The sequence below is a fragment of the Amblyraja radiata genome, chromosome 8 (assembly GCF_010909765.2).
Source record: "Amblyraja radiata isolate CabotCenter1 chromosome 8, sAmbRad1.1.pri, whole genome shotgun sequence".
NCBI lineage: Eukaryota > Metazoa > Chordata > Chondrichthyes > Rajiformes > Rajidae > Amblyraja > Amblyraja radiata.
The window spans coordinates 31,461,841-31,481,176 of record NC_045963.1 but is presented as its reverse complement, the minus strand read 5'-3'; the positions used below and the strand labels follow the sequence as shown (position 1 = coordinate 31,481,176).

Genomic DNA, 19,336 nt, shown 5'->3' with positions numbered 1-19,336 from the left:
ATGGTGGGAACAGACTGAACACATGCTTGAGGGCATTCAGATTTTATCTAGCTGCACTGGTACAATACAAATTGATGTCGTCTGGATAATGAATCTTCTGAGCTTTCACAAGAGAGCAGACTTACATATTACATTAATAAATCTACTCAAATGTCAGGACTGACTTCTCTTGGTAATACAGCTGCAAAATTAACCCTAACCTACAATATGAACATCACAAGAAGGTAAAATTCAAACAGTAAGTCATGGTCATGGAGCATGGATTCGGGCCCTTCAGCCCAACCTGCCCACGTCGACCTATCTATACTAGTCCCACATGCTTGCGTTTGGCCATATCCCTCGAAACCTTTCCTATCCATGTAATTATCCAAATGTTTTTTAAATGTTGTGATAGTATCTGCCTCAACTACCTCCTCTGGAAGCTCGCTCCATATACCTACCACCCTGTTTGTGAAAAGGTTGCCCTTCAGGTTCCCCCCCTCATCTTAAACCTATCTCCTCTGGTTCTTGATTCCCTTACTCTGGGTACAAGATTCTGAGCATTTACCCTATTCCTCTCATGATGTTATGCACTTCTATAAGATCACCCCTCATTCTCCTGCACTCCAAGGAATAAAGTCCTAGCCTGCTCAACTTCTCCGTACAGATCAGGCCAGAGTGAAAAGATTGTAACTAGTACATTTCAGGCGTTCATCTTATTGCCATTCCTCCCCAGGTAGTGAGGTGATTCTGTGTCTGTGGAGGACAGTTGGCAAGAACATAGGATGAACGGCAGTAATTTACCAATTATGGCTCATCAAGACCTTTGCCAGAGGTCCAATGGGATTTTCTCAGAAAAATTACTGGATGATAGCTGTGCAGATCACTTGTTTAAACTACAATGTTCCTTTTAGATTTGTACTCAGGGTGTTGGGAAAACCAGTGGCATTTTCTGCCCATTTGTGGTAACACTGAGAGCACTGGGGAGAAACCATACTGTGCAGAACTACAATCACCTTAAACAGACAGTAACACAAATCAGCTGGGGGTCGTGGTAATCAGGTTTTATCGTGGCCAAAGAATTTCAAACTTTGCCACGGTGATATTTGGATTTAAAAAAAGACACAGTGTTAAAGAAAGTCAACATGTCAGGGCAGCATCTCTGGAGAAGATGGATAGGCGACATGTTGGGTCAGGATTTTTCTTCAGACTGATTATAGTAGGGAGGAGAAGACTGGAAGTGAGGCGGGTGTAGGACAAAGCCTGGCAAATGATAGATGGCTACTGGTGAGGGGAGGTTTTGATTGGCAGATGGTTGGTCAAAAGGCCGAAGATGAAAAGACCTGGGGAAGGGGTGGTTTTGGAGGGAAGAGATGAGTAAACCAAGGAGTTGCAGACGGAGTAGTCGTTTTTTTTAGAGATACAGTGCGGAAACAGGACATTCGGCTCACTGGGTCCACACCGACAGGCCTTCACCCCATACACTAACACTATCCTACACCCTAGGGACAATGTTTACAGAAACCAATTAACCTAAAAAAGCTGTATGTCTTTGGAATGTGGGAGGATACCAGAGCACCCAGAGAAACATCATGCGGTAACGAGAACATACAAACTCCATCCGTGGTCAGGGTCAAACCCGGGTCTCTGGCGCTGTAAGACAGCAGCTCTATTGCTGTACCACTGTGCGGAAACCGAAAAGGAGTGGGAATGAGAAGATGTGACTGGTGGTGGGATCATATTGAAGGTGGTGGAAATGTTTGAGAATGGAGAGTATTTGAATTCAAAGGTTTAGATAAATTGAAATCTTGCAGCTTCGTGGTGAGCCTCAGGAGTCTTACAGCTGGGTTTTCACATAGCTGCTGGAAAATCATAAACTGAAGATCAGCAGCAGCTGTTAGGTAAGGCAGTGACTAGGTTTCAGGTCTGAAGTATTAACTCTGCTTCTTTTCAGAAATGGAGCCTAATAGCATTTTGTGTCTATGTTTCAGATTTCTAACATTTACAGTTTTTTGTTTAAATTTGAGAGGGATCAGTCCAACATGGATACTGAACACCCCACCTCAGTCAGCATCATCTAGGACCGACACCACCATGGCCGACACCACTCATTTCACTCCTGCCTTCAGGAAGAAGGTATACGAGTCTGTAAACCATGATCTCTAGGTTCAGGAACAGCTTCTTCCCAACAACCATCAGGCTCTTGAACTATAAATATCAATTAAACTATGAACTACAAACTGTCTTGATTGCACTAGGGTTTGGGGGATTTTTTTATAAAAAGGAATATTTTTTTTTAATTTATTGATTTTTATTATGCCATGTATGTGTACTGTGTTTAGACATCTTATGCTGCTGCAAGTAAAAATGTCATTATTCTGGTATTGGTGATATGACAACTAAACACTCTTGGCTCTTGAGATTATTCTTATGGCCCTATCATTTGCCAGTATCCACAGTCTGTTAAAGGATCCTGGTAAAACAGTAACAGACATCCTTTATTTGAAAATTACCCATTTGCCATCACTGGAGAAACTTTTTAAGGGTTGCCTACTCTCTGAAGTTGTAACAAGGATTAGAAACTGGAGTCATTTGACAGGACTTAGATAAAGCCCAAGTCTCTGGATCACTTTCTGGCTGGAAACCTGCTGACGTTCAGTCACTCTACAACTTCATTCCACACCAGGAAGTCCTTAAAGCCCTCCGTTTCTTCCTCGACCGCAGAACCAGCCAATTTCCCATTACTAACACTCTACTCTGCCTAACGGAACTGGTCTTACTCGCAACAACTTCTCCTTCAACTCATCCCACTTCCTCCAAATCACACTCGCATGAGGCCCAGCTATGCCTGCTTCTTTGTAAGCTTCCAGGTCCACACTGGCCCTATCTCTGAACTTTATTTCTGCTACATTGACCACTGCATCAGTGCTACCTCCTGCACCCATGCAGAACTCAGACTTTTTAAAGTCACTACCAATTTCCATCCTGCACTGAAATTCACTTGGACCAACTCTGACATCTCCTTCTCTTTCTTGATCGCACCGTCTCCATCATGGGAGATAGACTATCGACTGACGTTTATTATAAACGACTAACTCCCACAGCTATCTAGACTACACATCCTCCCACCCTGCCTCCTGCAAAGACTCTAGCCCCTACTCCCAATTCCTCCATCTATGCCGCATTGGCGCCCAAGATGAGGTGTTCCACACTGGCCTCATTCTTTAGGGAACAGGGATTCCCCTCTTCAATCATAGATGAGGCTCTCACACAGGTCTCCACGGTATCCTGCAGCGGCGCCCTTGCTCCCCCTCCTCCCAGTCGCAACAGGGAAAGAGTCTCCCTAGTCCTCACCTTTCACCCCGTCAGCTGTCACATACAGCACATAATCCTCCAACATATTTGCCATCTCCAACGGGATCCCACCACTAGCCACATCTTCCCATCTCCACCCCTTTCCGCTTTCCAAGGAGACCATTCCCTCCACAACTCACTAGTTAACTTGTCCCTTCCCAACCAAACCACCCCCTTCCCAGGCACTTTCCCCAGCAACCGCTGGAGATGCAACACATGTCCCTATACCTCCTCCTTCGACTCTGTCCAAAGACCTCGACAGTCCTTTCAGGTGAGGCACAGGTTCACTTGAACCTCCTCCAACTGCATCTACTGTATCCACTGTTCTAGGTGTGGACTCCTTGCTTTCCCCCTCTCTCCGTCCTGCCCCCACCCCAGTTCTCATACTAGTTTCAGTGTCCCGATTCATTTTATTGTTCCTATGCCTCGTTGTCACCTTCCCCTCAGCCAACAATGAAGCATTGTCCTTAAGCATCATCTGATATGATCTGTCCTTTTCACACCTTACATACCCTTTGTACCCCTCCCTAGCTCTAGTTTCCCTCTCCCCTGACTCTCAGTCTGAAGTAGGGTCTTGACCCGAAACATCACACATTCCTCCTCTCCAAAAATGCGGCCTGTCCTGCTGAGTTATTCCAGCGTTTTGTGTCTATCTTCAGTGTAAACCAGCATCTGCAGTTCCTTCCTACACATAAAGCCAATGCCTTTGATTATTTCTACACCGTATTTTGCTTATAGTTCTGAAATCAGACTCTGGCACTTTGCTCCTATACATTCTACATCTCAGCCAAGGACTTATTATTCACTAGTTAGTCAACTCCCAAACACAGGTCTTTCCAGAACGTGCATCTGGTATGTCAATGTAACACCAAGTTGATAGTGATCATGCGATTGGTGATATGTGTGTTTCATAGATCACTCCTGGTTCAGGAGAACATTTTTGCTTTATTTATGTTACTCCACTGCAATTTGACTCCCATAGCAACATACAAATATTTGTCTACTGTTAGTGGGGAGAGTGAAAAACAGGAAAATTAGTCCAATCTCCAGTAATTGAAGAGATCTATTTTTGGCGGTTTATCTGCCAAACCCCAAATGTCCATTGGTTTCCTACCATGCATGGGAGAGACAATTTACTGCACAATTTTATATTCACTTACTAGCAAAATAGTGAATTATTTGTTTTTAAGAGCTGGGAGCCTTTTAATGATTGATGGATGTTTTTAGCTTTTCCCAGTGGTGACATCACTGCCTTCATGTAATGACTTCTAACGAACCATGTGCAGATGAGGTTCTGTTTGTGCTATCCCTGTCCTTTCATAAAGCAGCAGTCTGTGTACAAAACAAATTAATTACAACAAGCTGCAGACACTGTGTACTCTCGGGCCCAGCTTCAACAGAAGACATGATTAGCTTACCAAACTTGTTTTGGGCAGTGTGAACTTCAACAAAGGTGGAATTTTTTTTTTTAACCTCACATTTAACTGCTGAAATGCTCAAAGAATGGTTGGTTGAGTGGTGGCAGTGGGGCATATTCTTGGTGAGAGCTGATTTGGTGTCTTTCTGAGGGACCTTGTTGGTTGAAGGGCCTGGTGGCCTAGACGGGTGTGGTGTTCTACTGCTGCTCCTATTTTCTTATGTTCCCGAGTGTGACTGGACACATCATATGATCTGAGCGTGCCCCTCCTCCCAAGGGACTGGGTAGATAAAGATTGAACCAATTGCTGGCACTCAGACTGCTTCACTGTTTCTGGAGCTGAATGGGCTGGCAAGCTCCTAATCTCAAGTGTCTATCCATCTTGAATCAGCTCTCTGCACAATCTGAGCAGGACTCTGGAAATGAATTCACATTCACATTCCATTGACCTCTTCATTACCTGCTGAACCGGTTTGTTATCTTTCTTGGTATCATATAAAGGACCCAAAAATGTCCTTATGTTGTAGCTTCTGCAATCTTTCGCTTAACCTGTCACCATTTCATTGCAGAGGAAGTCCCCAAGTTAGGACAGGTTTCTGTTCCAGAAAAATGTTTGTGACGCAAACTGTTTGTTTGTACATTCGGAGATGAACAAAAACATTGTGTGGGAGAGGATTGTAGGAACGGCTGTGATCGGAGAGCAGAGGCACAAGAAGAGTGGCCTGCACATAGTCTCACAGAGTCAGTGTGTGAGAGAATGAACCTGTCAGCGCTCCCTGCTCTGATGCAATCAACCCAATCCCTGTTGTTGCCATCGGGGAGAGAGATACTGGTGAGGTGATAAGGCAGGGGAATGTCTTGTCCCCACTTGCTAAAGATACCTGCCAGACTGCAAAGGATGACATTTCTTTTGCCTGAGATGCTGAACCAAGGAACTTTAAAACGTCCCATAGCACTATTTCAAAATTCCTGGATATTACCCCTGATGTTCTGGCCATACTTTTCCCTTGATCAACAATTCAGATTATATAATAGATTTTATGGCTGTTAACTGATCGGAATTTGTGATAACTTGCTTGCCCATGGCCGTATTTCTCTTATGTTGCAGCTTGATTGGATTTCAAAATGCACTTCATTGGCTGTAGAACATTTTGGAATAAATGCAAGTCTTTCTTTCTCCATGCAGAAGGTGATAAAAATTTGAGTCTTTGTTCTGCATAAGGCATAGTTAAGGGCCTCACTTAGATGAATTTTTAGGAGACTACAGGTGACTAGGTTGTCGCCACCTGGTCGGCGAGGTGTCGACTGTATGATCTCCTCAGTCGCCCAAAGTGTCCTAGAGTCTTTCTGGTCGCCGCAGAATTTTGAAATGTTCAAAACCTTTGGGGACCGTTGTCTTGATGCCAATGGGGGTAGCCTGATGTAGGTGATGTCACCAGGATGATGTCGGTGATGTCACCAGGATGGTGTAGGTGATGTCACCAGGATGATGTAGGTGATGTCACCAGGATGATGTAGGTGATGTCACCAGGATGATGTAGGTGATGTCACCAGGATGATGTAGGTAGTTGCTGGTGATGACATCGATGAATTCCATTAAAGTTATATTATAAATAATTTACATTTTAATGTTATTATAACATTTTTGTATGCACAGTTGTATGTTAAAGTTATATTATAGATAATTCAAATTTTAATGTTATTATATTTTTGTATGCACTGTTGTATGTCGTAGGGGCATACAGTCGCCCGTTTTTCGGTGACCTTCAACGACTATGACAGTCGCGGCAGTCGCCTAAAAAAGCCCATAAAAGTGGGCCAGGCCCTTTACTGGGTCAGTTGTTAATTCTAAATCTGAGATTAATAAACTTTTGTTAAATAAAGGTATTATAGGAAATGGTACAAAGGAGTTAGGTCAGATCAAACATGATCTCATTGCATAGTGGAAAGGGGTTGACCGGGTTTGTGGCCTTCTCCTGGTTCTAGCCCCATGAGCAAGAGAGCTGAAGACATCAGATTCGTGACCAGGTAGAGGCTGATGGGGATTGAACCTAAAGATATTGGTTTAGTTTAGTTTAATGACACAGCGTTGAAACAGGCCCTTTAGCCCACCGAGTTCCTGCTGAACAATGATCACCCATACACTAGTTCTATCCTACCCACTGGGGTAAAGGAAAGAGCGTTCACGTCGCGGCCCTGTTTCCACCAATCTTTCCACCACCACGCACAAAAAAGACACCATTGTATGCAGATGCCGAGAAGTGTGTTCAGCTCTGGCTGAACAACTTCTAATCTTGTGTGTGGACTAGATAAGAAGAAGATCCTACCCACCAGGAACAATTTACAGAACCAATTAACTTACAAACCTGAACGTCTTTAGAATGTTGGAAGAGACTGGATTGAACCTAGGTCTACCACTGCGCCACTATGTCTAATAAGTAGGATGTGGGAGCAGAAAGCCAGATGTATGACTACACTAAGATGAAGGATGGGGGTTGAGCTGTCAGGATCATAGCAACAGATGGTCGGACCTTGACCGAACGTAATGCGAGCTGGCTCGTGACCAAGGAGTTGGAATGAAGCTAGCAGTGGACCTATATCAGTCAGTAGCAGGGGACACCAAGGAGCGTCGAGACTGGAGAACAACCATGCAAAGATAAAGAATTACCCTAGCAATGGCTAGAGAAAGATAACAACAGACTCAGGACTGTCACAGATTCTGGCCAGTTTGAGTTTAGGGAATTGGTAATAGTGTGCAAACCACAATAATTCACCCGAAACAAAAGGGGTGTGTGTATGTTTAAGATATCTGCAGAAAGGAACTGCAGATGCTGGTTTAAACAAAAGATAGACAAAATGCTGGAGTAACTCAGCGGGACAGGCAGCATCTCTGGAGAGAAGGAATGGGTGACATTTTGGGTCGAGACCTTTCTTCACTAAAAGATATTTGTAGCTCCTTCTGACATTATTGCCATCTATCAGGAGGTTACAATCTTAGACACCAACTGTGCTCGGTGCTTGAGGTGACGGTAACAAGCTGATGAACTGTAATTCAGGTGAAAACCATACAAATATTTATTTCTGTTCTCACGCATGAAAAATAGTTAGGACGCTGAAACATTGTTGGTATCTGTGGAACTGTAGCCCAGAAACAGAATCTATTGTCAAGAGAGAAGAGGGGAGGAGACAAGGAGAGCTTTCTCAAAGAGTTTGCCCAACTGAATACACTTAGTGTAGTATGTGTGAGTGAAAAGTATTTTGAACATTAGCATTCTTGTTCTTTCCCTTTATGATTTTTTCAGGTGATGCATGGAGCATACATGATGAACAAATAAACAGCTCTTCGTGAGTGTTAGAAAATGAGTGTCAGCAGGTTATTTAACAATGATGTACAATTAAGCTTCATCCTCCTTTTGTGTGACCTGCTATTCAGCAGGGTTCACTGGATGGTAACTGGGGAACTAGCCCCAGAGATTCAGCTGCTGGCAAGGCTGAAAGCTTAATTTTCATGCATAGCTGTCCCATCATCTATATGCCACTGTAAAAACATTTAATTCCACTGTCAGCTTTTGCAACATAGCCTTGTAGGTTACAAAATGTATAGATTCATATGGTTATGCAGCATGGAAATAGGCCCCTCAACCCAACTCATCCATACTGACCAAGATACCTATTTAGGCCAATCCCATTTGTCCATGTTTTGGCCATTTAGAACTGACATGAGGAAAACCTTTTCACCCAGAGAGTTGTGAATCTGTGGATTTCTCTGCCACAGAAGGCAGTGGAAGCCAATTCATTGGACGTTTTCAGGAGAGAGTTATTTATTTATTTATTTATTTATTCCGAACAAGTAAAGACATTAAAGACATTAATAGTAACAAAATCGAAATTATCAAACAATTGGACATTACAATCAATATTTACAAAGCAATGAGAAGAACAAAAGCAAAGTTCCAATGTCCAACTTTGTGTCTGTACAAGCTCGAAAAGGAGTGAGAAGAAGAATAACTTATTAAATCTCACCCCTTTTCCCCAACACTTCTACCATATTTAAAAATCAATTAATTACTAATAATAATACTACCCTAGGCAATTTCCCATAATACCTACAGACATATATATACATACAACTATTATGCACATACAAACTTCATATCTGAAGTACCCAAACATAAGTAAACAATAGTAAAGCAATAGATAAACATTAACCCCCACTTGTCAACCATCCCCTCCATCCCTGTACCCCTTGAAAATTATTTTTTTATATATCATTTTAAAATGATTCATGTTTGTGCATTGCTTTAATTCCCCGTTCAATTTATTCCACACTCCTACTCCACAAACCGAAATACAAAAGGTTTTTCTAGTCGTACGGACTTTTTGTTTCTTAAAGTTAAATATTCCTCTTAAATTGTAACCCCCCACACGCTCGTTAAATAATTTTTGAATGTTTCCAGGTAAATTTTTATTTTTGGCCCTAAACATTATCTGAGCTGTTTTGAATGTAACCAAATCTTCTAATTTTAATAATTTTGACTAAAAATAATGGATTCGTATGACCCAGATACTTAGCATTATGGATAATACGAATTGCTCTTTTTTGCATCATGGTTAATGAGTGTATCGAATTTTTATAGTTATTACCCCAGACTTCTGCACAATAATTTAAGTAGGGTAAAATTAATGAACAATATGAACAGTTAGATTTAGCTTTTAGGGCAAACGGAATAAAGGGATATAGGGAAAAAGCAGGAAAAAGCAGGAACGGGGTACTGATTTTGGACGATCAGCCATGATCATATTGAATGGTAGTGCCGGCTCGAAGGGCCGAATAGCCTACTCCTGTACCTATTTTTCTATGTTTCTAAGATTGGCAAGTTCTCTATTTTATCTATCATTGGAACTTTAATTAAATGAGTTGCTTCACATAATTCAAAGCAGTATATTTTTGCTTCTCACCGCCACATTATAGTATAATGGTAGACACGAAATGCTGGTGTAACTCAGCGGGGCATTCAGCATCTCTGGAGAGAAGGAATGGGTGATGTATCAGCACTAGACCATTTCTTCTGACAGTATAGTGGTACGTATGCTAGCATTGATCGATGGTAAATATGACTGGCCTGGTAATCCTGATGAGTAAATCAATGATCCAGAGATATGAGTTCAAGTCTCACCAAGTCAACTGGAGAAGTTATATTAATTAATTAAATACAATCTTATTAGTGGTCATAGGTGACATGAAACTACTAGACTGATATTAAAACAAAATCTAGCTTTAAACATCTTTCAGGGAAGGAAATGTGGCTCTTATGTGATCTGGCATGAAACCAGGCCTTAGGAACACATCTGCCTCATGAAAACGAATGAAATAACTAAGCAAGCCACTCATTTCAAGACAAATTAGAGGTGGACAACAAAGACTGGCCCCGCAAACTCAGCAATTTCCACATCCCATGAACAAATTTAACAACCCTTGATCATTTTTGAAAAGTATACATAAAATAAATTGCTGAGTTTATGATGTAATTGTCAGGCAACTTTACTCTTAGCTTGGTGCAAAGGACAGCATGTTTATACTTACTGTATGGTACACTTTCACTTTTTAAGAAAAGGTGGAGTAAAATGTAGGCCAAAGGTGCACTATCTATTTTCCATTACCTCAATTTTATTATATCTATAGCACTTGCCCTTTTAACTTTGTACAAAAGACCTTTTATGATAAGAAATAACTCACTCACGTTCACCTCATCATTTTATCTCCTTCTCCACATGATCAGAATTGTGGTCATTGCTGCTGTGATCTATCCTATTCCTAGGCTGCAAATGTACCATAATCCACACACCCTTCTACCCTCAAAATGAAATAAAAACTCATTGTACATGGCCCACTTCAGTATATGAACCAGTCATAACGTTATACAGCACTGAAACAGGCCCATCGGCCTACCTTGTCCAAACCCAACAAGATGCCTTCCCTTTGTGCTGCACAAGAGTATTCATTGCTGATTTTAATGTTCAATTCATCAGAAAAGATTTGACTCCAAAATCCACTTACTCAGAATACTAGTACAGGGCCACAGCTCAACTTAAACACTAATACACTAACCATGGTACTAATTTCTAGCTTAAGCAACCTCATATCTTAAACTAAATGTTTGCCTACTTTATATTGCTTCACAACTACCAGGTGCAGCAGAATCTGCTATGAGCCACCAAACAATGATACATCCTGCATTAATTGATGACCCATTGTACAATAGTGATAAATGTCCTTGCAATCATTCAAACTGAATTTTAACTATCTATGTCCTAATAAACTGATGAAGCAGATGATGCACAACTATTGATTACTACTGAATAAATCTGAGTTACTACAGCACACTGTGTTTTACTCAAGAAAAAGCCTTGTCCACTTCAAACTGATCATTAAAGTGAGCAACTGGTGATATTACATGGTACTCACAGGAACAAAGTAAATGGTTGGAAAACGCTTGACAGACGATCGAAATGAACCTTGACTGGTTGGTGAAAAGAAACCGCCTTTACTAACCCTGCAAGAAATGTACAAGATTGTTAACTACCATCGTTAATTTTAATGCTCAAATCATCAGAATCACCAAATTACCTTTGTTGAATTCCAACAGAAAATACCAATTTCCCAAACAGTAGAGGTCAAATTGTTTAGGATTATCAGCAGAATTGCATCACTGAATTGAACAACTAAGTAGATTTTACATTTAAATGATCCAGAGCTACTGCTGCAATGAAAAGAGCAGAAGACAAGTGAAGCTAAACTCATTGATAATGGTACTTCATTATTTGCAGAATGATATCACTGAGTCACTAGTCAAATGAATTCATCATTTTAATTTAGCATATGTTTCAATGAATAATGTTTAATATCATAATAAACATTATAACTACAATTGTGGATACTCTTCATAGGAATTATCATAAAATCAACCGGGCTCACCAATGTTCTTGAGCGAAGGAAATCTGCCATCCCTTCGATTCGGAGGGATATAGATCACGTGCAGGCAGATGAGGGCAGTTTATCTTGGCACTATGATATTATATTGGCAGTAACAAAGATCGCAGAAAGTGGTGAACACTGCCCAGTGCATTATGGGTACTCATGTAGATCCCTACCATCGAAGGGATCTACATGAGTCGCTGCCTCAAAAAGGCAGCCAGCATCATCAGACCCACACTACCCTGATCACACTCTCATTTCACGCCTGCCATTGGGAAGGTATAGGAGCCTGAAAACGGAAACATCCAGGTTCAGGAGCAACTTCTTCCCTATAACCATCAGGCTATTAAACACTTCAGCCTCCAAATAGACTGAACTATGTCAACTCGGGGGTATTATTTTTGACTTTGCACTTTTATTGGAGTCGAGTGGGGGCGCCCCTGCCTGCAGCTCTTCGTCCTATAAACCTTTTTTTATTTTTAGTGTGTTAGTGTGTTTTGTCTTGGAGGTCTTCTAGTTTTTTTATATGGGAGGTGGGGGAAGGGGGGGGGGAAAGGGGGAAACAAATTTCACTACACCAATTGGTGTATGTGACAATAAATGTCCTTTGTCATTGATTTATTTATCTGTGGGGTTTTTGAAAAATATATACTGAACTTTTTTGATGTTTATTATGGGCTTTTCAGAGTACAATGTTTACATATCTGTTGTGCTGCTGCAAGTGAAACTTTCATTGTTCCGTTTCAGGACATATGACAATAAAACACTCTTGACTCTTGACACAGACTTTGTGAATCGAAGCTGTACTGTGCTCTGATCTATGTTCTTACCCGTCTGGCCATTATGTTACTAATATTTATGTGGCCCATTGTGCAAGCCACAGATATCTTCTCAAGGATATTCAGGGGACGGAAATAAATGCTAGTCTTGCCACTGATGCCCACTTTCCATAAATGTTTGTTTTTTTTTAACTTTGGGATAAAATTATAAAGGTTTACATTTAACAAAAGCTTAAGATCATTCTCACTGCAGAATTCACTTTAAAACTCAGATCCGCTGATGTTGGTAAATTATGGATTGAGGTAAATTATTGTTTATTGTGTAATCATGATTTAATTAGAATTAGGTTTTTTTTAAATGAATGGGAAACTATGGCTAAACCAGGAAATATGATCAGTATTAGCGAAGGAGGCAATAGTGGTTACAGGAAGCAAGGCATCTTGAGAGATGGCAACAGCAAGATGATAGTAAATGATGGTATCATTGCTTTCAAGGAGAAAAGAACAGTGTAATATGTCTGAAGAAACCAAAATTTGATCTATCTAAAATGACTTCACAGCTGTAACTTGTTTAACCCGGTTAGCTCTGTACCTTTCTTGAAGAGTGAAGCCACACTTACTTGGCTGATGGCTTTTCAAATATAGGAGATCTTAAGTTGTATGATTGCACGGAAAGATTGTCCTGCAAAAATTCATTGATAAATCTTTACAAAATGGAAGATAAATTTACCGTGTTAATAATAATTCCTATTGTCTAAAGTTGTTTGGCTTACTAAATGTGCTATTATTCATTTCCTGCAAGATTTTACTTCCTGTACAGTTTCTGTTTCATTCTTGACTATAGGGTGATTTCATGAAAGGTCACTGGAGCGTAAATCCCCACTCACGTGACCGAAAATTTTAACTGAGGGACAAGCGTCACTTCCGGTACATGTTAGTGGATGGGAAAACACGCACTTTCACACCCGTTAAAAACATCGAAAACGGCCAGTTTTTGAGCTGCAATTAAGTGAGCCGGTCGGGGTGACCGTGAGGAACAGCTACCTAAATTTACAGTCCAAAAAAAAGATAGAAACTAAGGTAAATACAAGCGGGAGCTGAAGGTGTAAATACAGCGGAAGTTGATTGCCGACATTTTTCGTGGACATTTAAAGATCCAAAATATCGGGAATTATCGCGTTTGCTCGCTGCATTTCATCAAAAGTGGCATTATTGACTTTGTTATCTTTATTCATTTGTTATATGAAAAGTATTAAAAGTTAGAAACCCGTCAGTAAAATTGCAAAATCGCCCATGGTTCTCGGGTGGGTTTAACATGCAAAATGAAAACGCTTCTGAAGCTCCATTTACCATTTAAATAATCGTAAGCTTGCATCTCAGTAAAATGTATTTCCAAACGCATTGAGAGTTTACGATTATTTAAATGGTAAATGGAGCTTCAGAAGCGTGTTCATTTTGCATGTTAAACCCACCCGAGAACCATGGGCGATTTTGCAATTTTACTGACGGGTTTCTAACTTTTAATACTTTTCATATAACAAATGAATAAAGATAACAAAGTCAATAATGCCACTTTTGATGAAATGCAGCGAGCAAACGCGATAATTCCCGATATTTTGGATCTTTAAATGTCCACGAAAAATGTCCACAATCAACTTCCGCTGTATTTACACCTTCAGCTCCCTCTTGTATTTACCTTAGTTTCTATCTTTTTTTTGGACTTAAATTTAGGTAGCTGTTCCTCACGGTCACCCCGACTAGCACAGTTAATTGCAGCTCAAAAACAGGCCGTTTTCGATGTTTTTAACGGGTGTGAAAGTGCGTGTTTTCCCATCCACTAACATGTACCGGAAGTGACGCTTGTCCCCCAGTTAAAATTTTCGGTCACGTGAGTGGGGATTTACGCTCCAGTGACCTTTCGTGAAATCACCCTATAGGTACATTTGCATAGGTTCCAGTTTAATTTACTTCACCAGCAAAATAAACTAAAAGTAATTACAATCTTCAAATGAAGTGCAGATATAAGGTCTAAAGTTACTTCACAGTAGTTCTTAACACTGGAACAATTCATTTTATGCACTTTGACAGATGCATTGCAATGTTGACTTGCAGTGCTTTTGTGTTGCCTCTAAACAGAGCCTAGAGCCACCACTGATTAACGGGTAAATTAATCAAAGAAAGCTTCTAATCTACAAATTAACAATTTATTTCAAGAATTATCAGATTTAAAGGAAATCACAGCCACATTCTGCTATATATGGTATAACATTTTGTTGCCTTTATAAAACTCTACATCCTGTGACTTACTGTGGAAGGACATTACAGGAAATTCACCAGTGTTAGACTAACAACGTTGCATGAACTCATCCCAGTGACAATGTAGTAATGTCTCTACCATGTAATTGCTTTGTATCAGAGCTTCTTGTAGATCATCCAAATTTATTCCAAAGAAGTGAAAGACTTATAACCATGTTCTGAATTGAGTTTATTACTCGATTCAAATTTCTTAAACACAAATAATTTCTGTGCTTATTTCTTAGTAAAGGGAAGATAACCAGTCAGATCACTAAAATTGCTGAGATGTTTTTGTCTCCACTCTGTAAAGCTAGATAGGGTGAAGATAACAATTGACAAGATGTGACATGACCATATGGTCCCAACTGGAAACAACAAAATTGGTGGGAGAATTAATCGAAAAATAGGAAAAGCTTGTAGGAAATGAACTTGTTCTCAAAGCTACATTTTCCTGTTAATTTGTTAATCATGAGTACTCCAATCTCCATATATACTTGACAAATTAACAGGAAAATGTAGCTTTTGAGAACAAGTTCATGGAATTAATTTGGGACCGTTTCTGGGAGCAATACATCATGGAATTAACTGGTTATTTTGGACCTTATCCAAATCTGGTGACAAGGATAGATTTTGTTACTCTTAGTTTAGTAGCAGTGACTAGATCAAGGATATGGGGGTGGCACAGTTGCGCAATGGCAGAGTTGCTGCCTTACAGCACCAGAGACCTCGGATCGATCCTGACTATGGGTGCTGTCTGTTAGGAGTTTGTACATTCTCCCTGTGATTCCATTGGTTTTCTCCGGGTGCTCCCAGATTCCAAAGTGGTGCAGGTTTGTAGGTTAATTGGCTTCAATAAATTATTTCTAGTGTGTAGCATAAAACTAGTGTATCATTGGTCGGTATGGACTTGGTGGGCCGAAGGGCCTGTTTCTATGCTGTATTTCTAAAAGAAATATGGAAAGCTAGAGTAATGGTATGTTTTCCTGCCAGATGTGGGAGATCAGGGACACTTCCAAAGATTCTAGTGATTCTACCAGCTGGAACTGTATCCAGTTGCAACTCCTTTCAGACTGTAGAGAGCAGCTGAGTCTCCAGATGGACTCACCGTGAAGTATCCGGGATGCAGAAAATATGATAGATAGTACGTTTAGACAGAAGGTCCTGCCATTGTTATAGAAATAATTAAGTTGGATGACCATCAGGACAGGCAGAGAATGCAGGAATCCCCTCTGGTCATTCCCCTCTCAAACAGTTTATGGTTTGGATACCGAAGATAGACACAAAATGTTGGTGTAACTCAACGGGTCAGGCAATATCTATGGAAAGAAAGGAATAGGTGACGTTTCGGGTTGAGACCCTTCTTCAGACTGAGAGTCAGGGGAGAGGGAAAGTAGAAGCATGAAAAGGTTCAGTACAAATCAGAACCGGCACTGATGACCAAGGAAAGGTGGAGCCCACAATAGTCCATTGTTGGCTGTGGAAGGAGTGATAACGAAGGGATATATGGATGCAAACAATGGAGCTAGCAGGACGACTACTGTGCGAGTATGGGGGGGGGGGGGGAGGCTGCGAGTGAGGGAATACTATTGCAGGGGGTGGTGTGTCTCAGAGAAAGGCAGCAACTGTAGCCAAGTTAGCAGCACCACAGGTGGCTCTGATCAACAACCGGGGTAAATGTAAATGTGGGACACTGAAGAATGTTCATGAACAGAGTGACCTGGTGTCCAAGTCCATCGTTCCCTGAAATTGGCAGAACAGATTGATGGAGTGGTGCAGAATATAAGAGCTTAGATGTTATGTTGCAACTTTACAACATAAAGTTAGACCACACTTGGAGTACTGTGTGCAGTTCTAATCACCACATTATAGAAAGAATGTGCTGGAGAGAGTGCAGAGGAGATTCATCAGGATGATGCATAGATTGAAGGACAATTTTGGGGGAGAAACTGGATAGGCTGAGCTTGTTTACCCGGCAAGTAAAAATTTCATTGTTCTATCTGGGACATATGGCAATAAAACGCCCTTGACTCTTGTCTCGACTCTCAAGGGGTGATAGATATTGGCAATACGTTAGCTAGAGGTGGTGGAATCTGGCATAATCACTATGTTTAAGAGATACTTAGACAGACACTTAAATAGACAAGGCATTGAAGGATACAGACCTAAGGTAGGCAAATGAAATTACAGCAGATGGACATGGTGGACCAAAGAGCCGATTCCTATGCTGACCAACAATGTCCTTTGACAAAGAAATTACATATCAGGGTTAACATATGAGGAGCGTTTGATGGCTCTGGGCCTATGCTCACTGGAGTTTAGATGCTTGAGGGGGGAATCTCATTGAAACCTACCAAATAATGAAAAGCCTAGAGTGGATGTGGAGAGGAGTTTTACACTCGTGGGAGAGTTAGGAGCAGACAACACAGCCTCAGAATAAGGCATATCTTTAGAATTTAAACTCCTTCATCTCACTTCAATGCCCTTTAATGTTTGATAGCCCTACCACAGGAAAAAGATTCAGACTATCTACCCTATTTATGCCTCTTATAATATTATATACCTCTTCCAGTTTACCCTTAGCTTCTTTTACTCCAGGAAAAACTAGCCAAGCCCATCCAATCTCTCCCACAAATAAAGTCCTCTGATCCAGGCAAACTCCTCAGTATTCCCCTTATTACAACATCCTTCCTAAATTTGGTTGACTGGAACTACACACGGTACTCCAAGTACATTCTAATGAATGTTTTGTGCACTGATGCATCTGATCTTGGCAGATTCTGATTATCAAATAAAGCAAATACCTCCAATTTACTGCAGAGTTTTCATACCGATAAATTGTACTACACAATTGCTTTAATTAAAGATGGAACCCTATCCTATCTTGGCTGTAAATCCGTAATGTTCACTTCAATCCAATTCTGTTCCTACCATGATGCTTTTTCCAAAACATGACAGCACAAGACTCTAGTCAGAAACAACATAGTATTTTTTTCTTGATGAAGATGCCTGTGAAGGGTTTACTTCTACTGCAGCATATTATTTTTCTCTGCTTCTGGATGACTAAATATGACAGATGCTGCAAATTAATGCATGTCAGGCTTGTCCACTGTGGAGCTTTGAGCTGTGTATCCAGTCATTAAACTTACAAAATAGCTCAGTATTGCCCAAAGTAATATGACAATCTTAATTCGCACCAGACCACAGTACGTTTAGGACCTATCCATGTTCTCCAGAGATGCTGCCTGACCCGCTTTCCAGCACTTTAAAAAAATTATATAAATCAGCATCTGCAGTTTGTTTCTACAGTATGTTTTAGGAGTGAGTCTAATCAAATGATCTGCTATTCTGAAGTGACCACGTCTCAAACATGCATGACAAAATAATTATAAATTATATATTTTACAGTACAAAAAAATTACTCATTCAACTCTGTAAGTGAATGAAAGCTAATTGGCAGCTCCAATATCTCACTCTCATTAAAATGGATTACCCAAACTGAACCGCTACAAATTTTATTATTTTATAATATGCAACATGGTGAAAACTCTTGCCCTGTGAATTAGAATCAAAAATAGTAAAAACAAAGGTTACATGTTTCAGCAGAAAACCAAAAGGCAGAAAGCCGAAAGCACCAAGATCCAGTGGGTGCATTTTAAAACATTGCACCATGAAGGGAACTGGATGTACTCTTCAGTGTGCTGCCTGAATCATCAGACTCTGCAGTGTGTGGGGTGGCTCTATCTCTCCATTTTAATGTTGAAATACAGACACTGCTCCTTTGACCCGTCCCTGCTTACTTCACTTATGTTGTGGCAATGTTTCCATCTGGTCCCCGGTCCAGCACAGTGAATCAGGTGGAGCCTTAAATAGAGAAATGACATCCTAGTTCTATCTGTTTCTGATGGATAGTGGTGTGTTCCCACCAGATGGTGTGTTTAGTGAGTTTAGAGTAGATGAGGCCCAAAGCTTGGTTGTAGCCGACCTTGCAAAAGATAAAACACGCAATAATGGCAATGGAAATTGGTGACTATTCCAGGGACATAGGCATTAATAAACAGCCACTTTGTTTTATGGAGAAACAGACTCTTTAAAATACTGAATAACTTTGAAAATACAGTGAGAAGGAAACATGGATTGTCTTCTGCTTTTAGAATGCTGTGTTAGCATAATAAATATGTGACAGTGATTTAGGGTTTATCCTCAGATGCAGATATAATTGCAGAGAAATATGTTGAATAATCCATTTCAAAAGCAAAACATTGCCGATACTGGAATCTGAAGAGAAAATTCTGAAATTGTGCAACAGGTCAGGAAGCATCTGTATGTGGTGAATCAGTGTTAACACTACATCCGAAGGGCTAGAGATTTGCTTATAGTGTAGAATGATAATGTTAATTAACTGTTTTTTAAAACAGCTATTCAACTTCAGATAGGAAGAGGTTCAGATAGGTTGATTATTGGATACAAGGTAGCAATGGAAACACTGTTATTCCTTCATTCCAAATCCAAAGAATTATTGCTACCTAGTGATCTTTG

General features: G+C 40.5%; 1 long non-coding RNA gene across 1 annotated transcript in view; it reads right to left on the bottom strand.

Annotated features, from left to right (window-relative positions):
* The window catches only part of LOC116976028, a 34,888-nt gene that overhangs the window by 9,473 nt on the left and 6,079 nt on the right, over positions 1–19,336 (bottom strand). Inside the window, exon 3 of the long non-coding RNA XR_004412852.1 lies at positions 11,217–11,304. This is a non-coding gene — a long non-coding RNA (uncharacterized LOC116976028). The remainder of the gene's footprint in view (positions 1–11,216; positions 11,305–19,336) is intronic.